Here is an 11,382-nt window from a genome sequence, read left to right on the forward strand (position 1 = left end):
CAATGGCCTCAGAACTTCAGTTCGTTGTCAACATACATACCCAGGTCCTTTTCACATTCGGTTTCTATTAATGCTGTTTTCTGGCCCAGTCGGTATATGTGATACGCCTGCAGTACTTCAAAAACACTACAATACAGTACTCCAAAAACACACAATATTCCAACACTCATGGTACTACAACACACCTCGGTGACTCTAAGGATAGATCACCAGCTACAGATTTCCCATGGCCAGTACTTAACCTTGCAAAAATGTCAAATAAAAGTGCTAAGTTAGAACACTAAATTATCGATTCTTTTGCAGATCACTAATGACTGAGAGCCTTTGCATGAGAGAGAGAACCATCAATAGGACTCAAACAACAGAGCCATTACAAGGATTCACAAACACCACAGAGCCATCAGTGGGACTCACAAACATCACAGAGCCATCACTGGGACTCACAAACATCACGGAGCCACCAATGGGGTTCACAAATATCACAGAGCCATCAATAGGACTCGCAAACATCACAGAGCCATCAATGGGGCTCACAAACATCACAGAGCCATCAATAGGACTCAAACATCACAGAGCCATCAATAGGACTCACAAACATCAAGGAGAGCCATCAAGGACTCACAAACTCACAGAGCCATCATCGGAACTCACAAACATCAGAGCCACCAATGAGACTCAACATCACAGAGCTATCAATAGGACTCACAAACACCACAGAGCCATCAATGGGACTCACAAATAACACAGAGCCACTAACAAGACTCACAAACACCAGGGCCAAGTGAATGAGACTCACATAGAACACAGAGCCATCAATAGGACTCACAAACATCACAGAGCCATCAAGGACCTGGCTCATTAACTCACAGAGCCATCACTGACCTACAAACATCACAGAGCCACCAATGAGACTCAAAACATCACAGAGCCATCAATAGGACACCTAAAAACACCAAGCAGAGCCATTAATCAGACCTCACAAACACTACAGAAATAATTAACAGATACACAAACAATTACAGAGCCACTATTAGGACTCACAAACACCAGAGCTATCAATGATACAAAATGCCACAGAGCCATCAATAGGGATTCTCAAATGCCACAGAGCCATAAATAGGACACAAATTCCACGGCTTCATCAATGATACAAATGCTACAGAGCCAGTCGGCTGTGGGACTCGAAAACACCACAGAGCCATCAATAGACACACAAACAATTACAGAGCCATCAATAGGACACAAACTTGGGCAGAGCCATCAATGGGACTCCATAAAATACTCACAGAGCCACCATAGGGACTCACAAACACCACAGAGTCATCACTGACCTTAAGAACGCCACAGCTATCAATGAGACTCACAAACACCACAGAGCCATCATTAGGGACACAAATCCCAGAGCCATCAATGAGACTCAAACACTGCAGAGCCATCAATAAGACTCACAAACACTACAGAGCCATCAGCAGGATTTAAAACACCACAGCCATCAATCAGACTCTCGCCAAACACCATAGAGCCATCAATGGGATCAAAGCACCACAGAGCCATCAATAGGACTCTCAAACACCACAGAGCCATCAAGAGGACTCACAAACACCACAGAGCCATTTAAAGGATTCACAAGCAACACAGAGGTCATCAATGGGACTCAGAAACATCACAGATTGTCTATGAGACTCACAACCACCACAGAGCCATCAATGAGAGAAACACATACAGTGAGCCATCAAAGAGACGCAAATACCACAGAGGCACCACTGACTCACAAAGACTATAGAGCTATCAATGACTCACAAATACCACAGAGCTATTAAATGGATTCACAAATAACGAGAATCATGAATGGGACTCACAAATAATCGAGAGCCAATTTCAATGGACTCAAACACCAGCAGAGCCATCATCAATGGACTCACAAACAACAGCTAATGACTCGCTGTGGTTCATCTAGTGACCTTAGAGCTTAAGAGTAATGACTAAGGACACTTAATTCAAGCATTTTGACCCAGACTGACACTTGATCGTTTGTTTACCTTTAAGTAAAAATATGAATCTAAGCGTAAATGGGGATTCAAATTAAAGTGGAGATTTAAAACAATGTAAGTGTAATTATAAAATATTGTTAATGAGAGAAAAATATTGGCTTTCTTGATCTTCAGCAAAGACTTTTATAGTCTTTGGATCTGTAGCTGATGAAAGAGTTTAAGGGCGTAGTAGAAATTGAGAGTAAGAGTGAAAAAATATAAAGGAAGATTCTAAGATTTTTTTGAGGATTCATGGCACAAGCGGCTTATACTCACCTCTGGCTTATACTACCTCTTTTATAATCAATTATGATCCAAATATTGATGGGCAAAAGAAAATAGAAGTAATGTGTGTTCTTTGTTTGTATGATTATCTGGGTACATAATCTATTGTGTCATATGTTATAGAACAGATAAGCAGATACATACAGTTGGATAAATATGCGCAGGCAGAGAGAGTATGATGCAATATGACTTTTATGATAAACCATACACAGCACATTATACTAAGTGGTACAACCCATTGAAGAAATATGAATACAGCATCCCTCACTTTACGCCAGCGGGTTAATGTAACCCGAGGGTCCTGCCAGAAAGGAATAACATAACGAGGATTGAATGGAGTCCGGCCGCATCCCCAAACTCCACTTTTTTGACGACACACAACTATGTTGTAGTAAAAATTTTATCTTAACTTTGGCGATGGTATGAAAAACAAGTAATATAGAAGAGGTTAGGTTAGAAAAAAAAATAAAGGTTAACATAGAAAATAAAGGTTAGGCTAGAAAACTAAAAAGTTAGTGGAACACTCTACGTGTAGTAGAAGAGATGGGCTCTAAGATATGGGGATGGAGGTTGTCTCGGCAGAGGGCAGATTATTGGCCCTCAGGTGAATCAATACCATTACTAGGTGAATCACCACATCAATCACTGTCACTTACAGTTGTCAGGGCTTCCTGATAACCTCAAAGTCATCTTCACTCGTCACTATCACTGGCCTAGCTGGCTGTGGTGGGTTGCGGCGGAAGAAATCTGTTATGCTTTATTGACGGCTGGCGTTGATGTTGTCGGATATTACCTGATGTAACGGCTCCATAGGCCTGCACCAGCCGTAATATGGAAGACTTCATAGATGTCATTGTCGCGAAAGGAAGGATCATTTTCTGCACACCTATGCCCTTTAATATCACTATGACTTAAACTGTGTTCTCGGAGAATGACGACCTTCTTCCTCCTCCTTCACTGATTTGTTCTTCTTCCAACATCTCGCCGGGCAGTCACATCAGATCTCTGATCACCCAGGATGTCGCTTTACAGGTCTCGATAAGCCTGGCACTGTAACAGTCTGGCGCAGGGCTTCTCTGCAAAAGGTCCACCGCATACTGCAACACATTCTGAACCTCACCAGTCACAGATTGACTTCCTCTCACCTGGTATTCCATGCAACACATGTCTCCATGCGTGACGAATTGTAGCAACAGACAGCTGATTCCATGACTCCACCAAGAAGTCTACAGCTTTTGATGTTAACACTTCCAGAATTGAACAGTATTTTTGCTGTTCCAACTGTTGATCCCTACCTCTTCGCTCATATCGCGGTGGTGTCATACCAGGTTACGAACTCTTCCCTGGTGTTGGTGTAGCTGCTCAGGAGCTGAATTTTTTTGTTGAGGACGCAGCTTATATTACAGATTAACTCATTCATGGGCTGTACATAGGACGTAGTGTTGGGAGGAAGGAAGACCACTTTACGCTGGGGTGACGATCTAACAGTAGAGAGGCGAGTGTCCCAAGTGCTGTCCAGCAGCAACAAAATATTGAATGCACATTCTGTCATTTCACAGACTTACATCGGGAACAAACAGCTATCAAACCAGAGAGGGACAGTGTGAAGAGAACATCCACGCCTACGCGGCGTCAGCCAGTGGACATTTAGCTTGCCGCGTCCATGGTTTTGTAGGCGCATGGCTTATGCAGGCTGTGGATCACCGGCACCCTGAGCTTACAGGTACCGAGGCATTGGTGAAAACAGGACGGTGATGCGCTTCCTTCTGCATCTTCCGCCCCGAATCCTGCTGGCATTCTTATAACGAAGGACTGGAAGGTAGCTTTTTCCAGAAAAGACCAGATTCGTCCATGCTAAAACACTCTGGTCGCCACTGTACTGTCTCTTCCCCATAATCTCAATGAAAATTTTGGAAGGAGATATTCCTTTGAGCCGCAGCGCAAGCCAGCACTCAGCCACCTCCAATGCTTTATAGGTTGGGTGACTTTGTTCCGGATCTTAAACCTCTGTAACCACCCAGAGGAAGCATTAAAGGGTCGGGCTCTGTAATTCCCATCTGTACACTGCGACAGGCAGTTCACAGGCGAGGTCTCTAACAGAGCGCGTGGTTGACCGCCATGTTCACACGGCCTGACGCACTCAAGCACTCACAAGTAATTTCTGTCTGAGAAGCACCTGGTTGTGAAAATATTGATCATAGAAGCACCTGTAGACTTTGTGGATTCATGTGCCTTTATTCTGGTTGCATCCTTATTGTTCAATCGACCATTCACACCATGCTGGCGCGCTAAATCAACTCTGCCTTGTTCTCCAACTTGATGATGGTATACTTCACCTTGTAGCCAGCGAACGTCAGGTTCTTTGGCTTAGTGCCGCCATTCCAGGCGAAAGCGTTTTCCGGTGGTGACCGCGAAGCCATTTTTACGGAACAATGATGCTGCTTACACGGTGTGGGCCTTTGAGGGATTTAAACTGTCGCTAGGTCAAGCTGCCGTTTTCTCCCTCCCCTCCTCCCTCCCTGGTGGACACGCTACAATACTTTTAAGCTTGGACTATGTTAGCAGCAGAGGGGGGATGCATGGCCAATCACAGGTCTGATAATGTCATGTGACGCCAGTGATAACGCAATAAAGACACTAACCTTACCGTGCCGCTGCCCAAGTGGAGGAGGAGGAGGAGCAGGAGCACAGGCAGGCAGGCGGGCGGGTGGTGGGCACCTTAAATAGCGCTACCACGACACTCACAGTAATGCTCCATTGTTTTACTGCCGAATGAGCACGGAGGTTCTGGCAAGGCACCGCTGCGAACGCAAACGCGAATGCGGACCGCCAGAAGTGAGGGTTAACTGTACCATAATTTACAGAAATGGTCCAGGAGGAAAAGTTTAATTATATGTCGAGGCTGAAAGAGTGTGAGAGTGATAAATTTCAGCGTGAAAAAGATGTCACACACTTTAGAGCTCTAACTTGTTTCAGAAAATAATGAGAACTGAGTTTAATCTCCTAATTACAAATTGTATTTTTTAATTTACTCTTGTAGATTACATTACGAAGAGGCATACATAAATACTTCTACCTCCTTAAAAATAAATATTTATCTATTGTTGTAGTTCACTTTCTAAATTGGGCATATATACAAAGGGTTTGAGCCATCAGGTGGAGGGCATTCTACCTGTTGTCAAACATAACAAGAAAAGACAGGAAAGCAAAGCCGGAAATCACAGGATTAGCAGATGCATGCTAATGTGAAAGGTGCTAGATCGCCACCATCACCTTTGTGCCATATATGCATACAGCTACATAAAACACAGATCAATTCTGACCTTGTGTTTAACGTTTTCACATTATATATCATTGATCATATGAATTTGCCAGGATATTGTATGTGTGTGTGTCAGTGTGTGTACGCAGGCATATTTAGAACGAAGGAAAGATGTCGCTGCAATAATAGCCATTACCCTGACGTCTGATTGCTTAATATGCACACACACACACACACACATATTGACACATATACATACATACTGACACATACACATACAATATCACACAGTAAATTCTATACGATCAATGATATATTGTAAACGGAAAAATGTTAAACACCAAGCCACCTGCTGGTTACCATGGAAACATGGACGCCATCCTCACGCGACCTGGCTTTTAGTTGAAGCCACATAACAGGGTGGCGCTTGATCGGAGCCTGCGGCTCACGTCTTTCTTATTTGGCCCTTACCTGTTGTTCTAACTCAAATTCAAGTTCAAAATTCAAAACATTTATTGACAAATACATCAAACAAAGGAGCTGGTTAGCATGGCTAACCAGCCTCCGTCCAAAACTAGTCTTAATAAGAGCTCTTAATATTGTACTAATTATAAATCAGATATGTATACAACAAATAGATATGCATAAAAATCTACAATCTTATGTTAAACTTACAGATTTTTTTCGTAATATTCTAACCATTTTGTTTATTAAACAAACTCCTCCTCTGTAATATCAGTAACATTGTAGTGGATAACCCCACAACTACGACTGAGCACCTGCCGCTACGCCACAGCCAATCAGCGACAGTCCAATCGAATCGAAAAATGCTAGTGACGGGGAAGGAGGTTCAGGGAAGAATAAAGGAGGATTGAAGTGAATTTTAGGGAGGAGAAAGATGCAGTGGCTAAACACCGCTATGTGAGGGATTATAAGATGGAGGAGCAGCAACCTCGCCTGGACGCAAGCAGGAGGCTACAAGACAAAGCCAGGCTAGCGCCAGGTCAAGCCAGGTGCGTGTTGGGTTACATAAGAACATAAGAACATAAGAAAGTGGATACTGCAGGAGGCCGACTGGCCCATACAGGGCAGATCCCTTACACCCATCCCAGCACTTCCATGTGCCTATCCAACTTCGTCTTGAAGCCTCTACGCCCCCGATCCTACTATAGCACTTGGTAGTCTATTCCACATATCCACAACTCTATTACCAAACCAGTGTTTGCTCTATATCTTTTCTGAATCGGAATTTATCTAATTTAAAGCCATTTGTTCTAGTTATTTCGTTATTACTGAGCTTCAGAACATCTTCCATTTTACCCTTGTTAATCCCACTTACCCACTTGTACACCTCTATGTTCAGTGCTTGGTCGGCTTGATTGTGTTTTTGGTTTCTTGTTGGAGGAGATGTCTTGGTCTTCTTAGCTTGATGTCGATTTTCTTCTCACTCTCCCTCTGCTTGCTCTCTTGAAGTGTCCATTCGTTTGTTTGGGTCTTGTTGTCCGCCTCCTCGTGTATTAAGTCCTCATAGGTGTGGCAGAAGTCAGAGACGGTGAGGTTGACTACGTGGCTTCAGCTCCACGGCCACGTGGTGTTCTTGGTTCTGTGTGGCCCTCTTGAGTTTTTCTTGGTTTTTTCTTTTCGCTGGTTTTTTCTTTTCTGGGAGCGTAATAAGCAAGGGCCTCTTTGTAGCTCAGTTTTTTCAAGACGAGCCTTGGCTACCCTGCATTCCTCTTCCATTTGGGGCAGGTCCGGTCGGGCGGAGAGCCACCACAAGCAGCGATTTTTTTCTTTTGTTGGGGCAGACCGTAGCGGTGTCCAGGGCTGCTACACATGGAGCAGGTGTCCCTGCGCCTCACACTTGTTTACAGTGTGTCCGTAGTGCTGGCATTTGTAACACCGCTGCCCGTGGTAGGGCTTGACTGGCACAGTTACCCACGCCAGTTGAGCTTCCTTGGGTAGTGGAGTCCGATGAGGGCAGTGGTGTCGGACAGCCACAACTTGAAGCTGCTGCCCTTGAGGAGCTCACTCAGCTCTGCTTTGTCCATGTGGGCAATTTCGTGGGAGATTACACCAGCTTCAAGTTGTCCCACATGTAGGCAATCATTTTAAAAGGAATGCCGTTGATGTCTGGGATCCTCCAGCTGTGCGGGCATATCTTCGACTAAGGTGATCTTGATGTCACCATGGAGCTTAGACATTCCACTTGGTGACCCCACGATCCCATTAGCTTCAAAACTTCTGAGAACTAGGAGGTTTAGTTTCTTGGGCAGGTCGCGATCCCGGATCGACCGCCCACTATCAAACTCAGAACTGTTCATGTGAGAGAGTTAGAGAGGACTGACTGACTGACTGCGTCACAGCCAGCTACGCCGACAGACAAGGTCTATGGGACGGATGTGGGGTATGATCGCTGACCTAGTCTTGACCTTCCACCTCAAGCTCAGGATCAGGAGTTTCACACCTTTCGCGCTTCCGTGATTGGCTCTGCTGCTACGGCGCCACCCTGATCCGCAGAATCACATAACATGGACAGGCTGGGCTGCCAGAGGTCATTCTATTCCGACTGACTGACCAGCAACATCTCTCTAGCGCCACCAATCAGCTCAGAAAGCCTCGCCCAACAGGACCTCTGAGCAAACTACTCATCAACTAGTAACTCTTAGCACCGCACTGTACTGTACAACAATATATATATATATACAGAAAACGCATTGAGTTTTATTCTACCTCAACCCTAAGTGTGAGATATCTTACCTGTACACCGAAACCATATTCTCTAGCCCACCTGGGTCGGTGCTGGAGGTTAGTACAGTGTCCTTCTGGACGGGGCCCACTTAACTATCACGAGGCAACGACGACAACACACAGTCATAGTACGGCAGTATAGATGACATTATGCATGAATATTGTATATGGCATTATATCTATCTTCATTATACTGTATATGAACGAAGAAAAATTACCATAGGTTGTAGTTACGAAAATTATGAATGGAAATAAACACTTCTAAACCACCCAGTGAATCCACCAACGTTTACAGTGCTTGTGTGTGTGTGCCAGAACCACGATGCCTCCACCACACCCCATCTATATCTTTTATTTTCCCATCATTCGCATAACTATATGAAAAACGTGTTTAATTTAACTACATATTTCAAAAACCTAAATTACATGTGGATCAGTCACTCCTCATTTGCACACTTATAGTGTAATACTTTGACCTTCCCACCTGGGCACATGGAGCCACGGTAACTCTCCGAGGGCAACATATGCACAAACACACAAGTTATGATATGAACCCTTCAGGCTTCACTATCATTATCATATTATGTTCGCGTGCTCTGTAACTTGGTAACTAGTCATAGTATCAATACATGGAGGAAAATCTATATTAATGTAATGTAATATTGCATTTTATTGCAAACCGTAAAATTCTCGTTTAACCAATGGATGTGACACCACACTGGAGCTACGATGAAGACCAAAGGACATAGAATGACGAACTGACGTGCGTGTGTAGGGAGGCCTGCCATATCAGTGTGGACACAGTTGCTCAAAAGGGTAAGTCATTATAATATAACCTTGCATTTGTTGAGAAGAGTTAAATATATGTTATAAAAAATATATATATATATATATATATATATATATATATATATATATATATATATATATATATATATATATATATATATATATATATATATATATATATATATATATATATATATATATATATATATATATATATATATATATATATATATATATATATATATATATATATGGCTGCAGAGCTGCTCACAGGGGTCACCATCTGCTACATCTACCCTAGCAAGCAGGTCAAGAAACCGGCGAGTTCCCACGGGTTTACTTCCGGCTGCTGTGTATAAGCTCTTAGTCTCTCCATTGAGATTCATTCTAACCTACGTTCCTGAACACGCAACACCTCCTCCAAGGCTCCTCGTTGTCCAGCTCTCATTCAACCTGGAGGACAACAACACGCATCTCCTCTAACAAATCTCTGCACAGATACCTCCTAAAACACGCTACTCACTGAACGTGTCTCTTGAGCAAGCTTCTCGTTACACCTCATCTCCAGCACCAGACTGTCTCGTATACAATATATTTTATATAAGAAAACCACCACCCAGAGTTTCCATCCATCCCATCCTGAGAGCTAGACAACATAACATCACGAAACCCTACATACTTTCCCTCACCCTAGCAAACTAGTTAGCATAGCATAACCAAACAGCCTCGCAAGGACCAATAGGTCTGTATATAATGTGTGTGCACTCACTAAAATGACCTAGTATATTTTACTAATGTCTCATTGTCCATGGGTTTTCTTACAGTTTGGCTGTGAGTTTTCTATTTTGTCTACCTGGCAGTTCAACAGGACTGCTAACCATCCTCCCAGCAACTGATATGCCATCCCAGACCCACAGCCTATATGTATGGTGCAAGACCACGATCCAATACATACAAGTCGAACAGATCAAGCGTTGGTTTCAGGCGCCCGCTGATTATATTATTGGACTGGCCCTCTAAGGACCCGGGAATTCTCAGGAATTTGTCAGGTATTTTACTATGTGGTTTTACGTCACTTCACATAAATATGCTTTACAAAATCTATGCATTAATATACATAACTCTTGAGGAATCTGTCCAGATATTAAATATATGTTATATACTACAATAATCACATATATGTGTGTTTACTATGTTTATGCATAATACATGTGAAAAATATTTTTGGGGTTTCAATTAACCAATAGTCATGCCCACAAAACAATCTTGATGCTCTAAGTGCATATATGTGTTAGATAACGAGTAACTGATCCACAGTATTATGGTAAATAAAGAAATGAAAAGCAAGCACTTAGCCATATGTATATACTGTAGTGTGAGAGGTTGGAGTCATAGACCACGTTCTTTATAGACTTTATTCTAACAGCGTCAGCTGAGACTAACAACCGAAGCTGCCAAAGGGCAAGCCCCCCATCTCAGCTTTATGGGAAAACATATGTGATGGTACAATCTTACATCTCCCCAAGTTAAAAGGAAATGACAATGCACATTTGAGCTTAACAAAAAGGAAAACAATGCATTCATAAAAACAACAATAATGCAGGAAAAACGAGTCAAAAAAAACCTCTAAACTGATTTTACATCACATACACTACACCACGTAGTCCGTCAACCAGCCCGGAGGCCTACGGCCTCTCCTGGGCCTGGCCGCGCTCGACTGGGGAGGGGCCGTGGGTGCGGAGGAGGGCGCGGGTATGGAGGGCACAGCAGAAGGGGGGCCAGGAGGCACAGCTTGGTGCACCACCGGAGTAGTAGGCACAGGTGTGGAGCCGTTTCGCAGGTGGCGTGTCTTGCGGATGGACACCCTGCCACTGCCACCCAACCTGACGGCATACTGCCTGTGAGGGCGGGCTTCCACCACTATGCCTGTCCTGTCCCAGAGCTTGGTAGCTGCGTCCTGCACACGCACCTGCGTGCCCACGACTAGGGGAGCCAGCTGGCGGGATACCTCCCTCCGCGATAGGACCCCATCCTGTGTTTCGGCCAAGCGCACCTCCCTCATACAAAGTGCCCGCCGCCAGTGCTGGTCCACCTTATAGTGCTGTCTGGCCACGGGAACGCCGTCACGGAGCTGGCGGCCGGTGGCAAGTTGGGCGGGCGACTTGTTCACCCCCCGCAGAGGCGTGTTCAGGTACTGGAGGAGGGCCTGGGATGTCCTATCGCAGTCCAGGCTACCCCCGGGCCCAGTGTTATCCATGAGGAGCCTCT

The sequence above is a fragment of the Homarus americanus genome, unplaced genomic scaffold (assembly GCF_018991925.1).
Source record: "Homarus americanus isolate GMGI-L3 unplaced genomic scaffold, GMGI_Hamer_2.0 scaffold50821, whole genome shotgun sequence".
NCBI lineage: Eukaryota > Metazoa > Arthropoda > Malacostraca > Decapoda > Nephropidae > Homarus > Homarus americanus.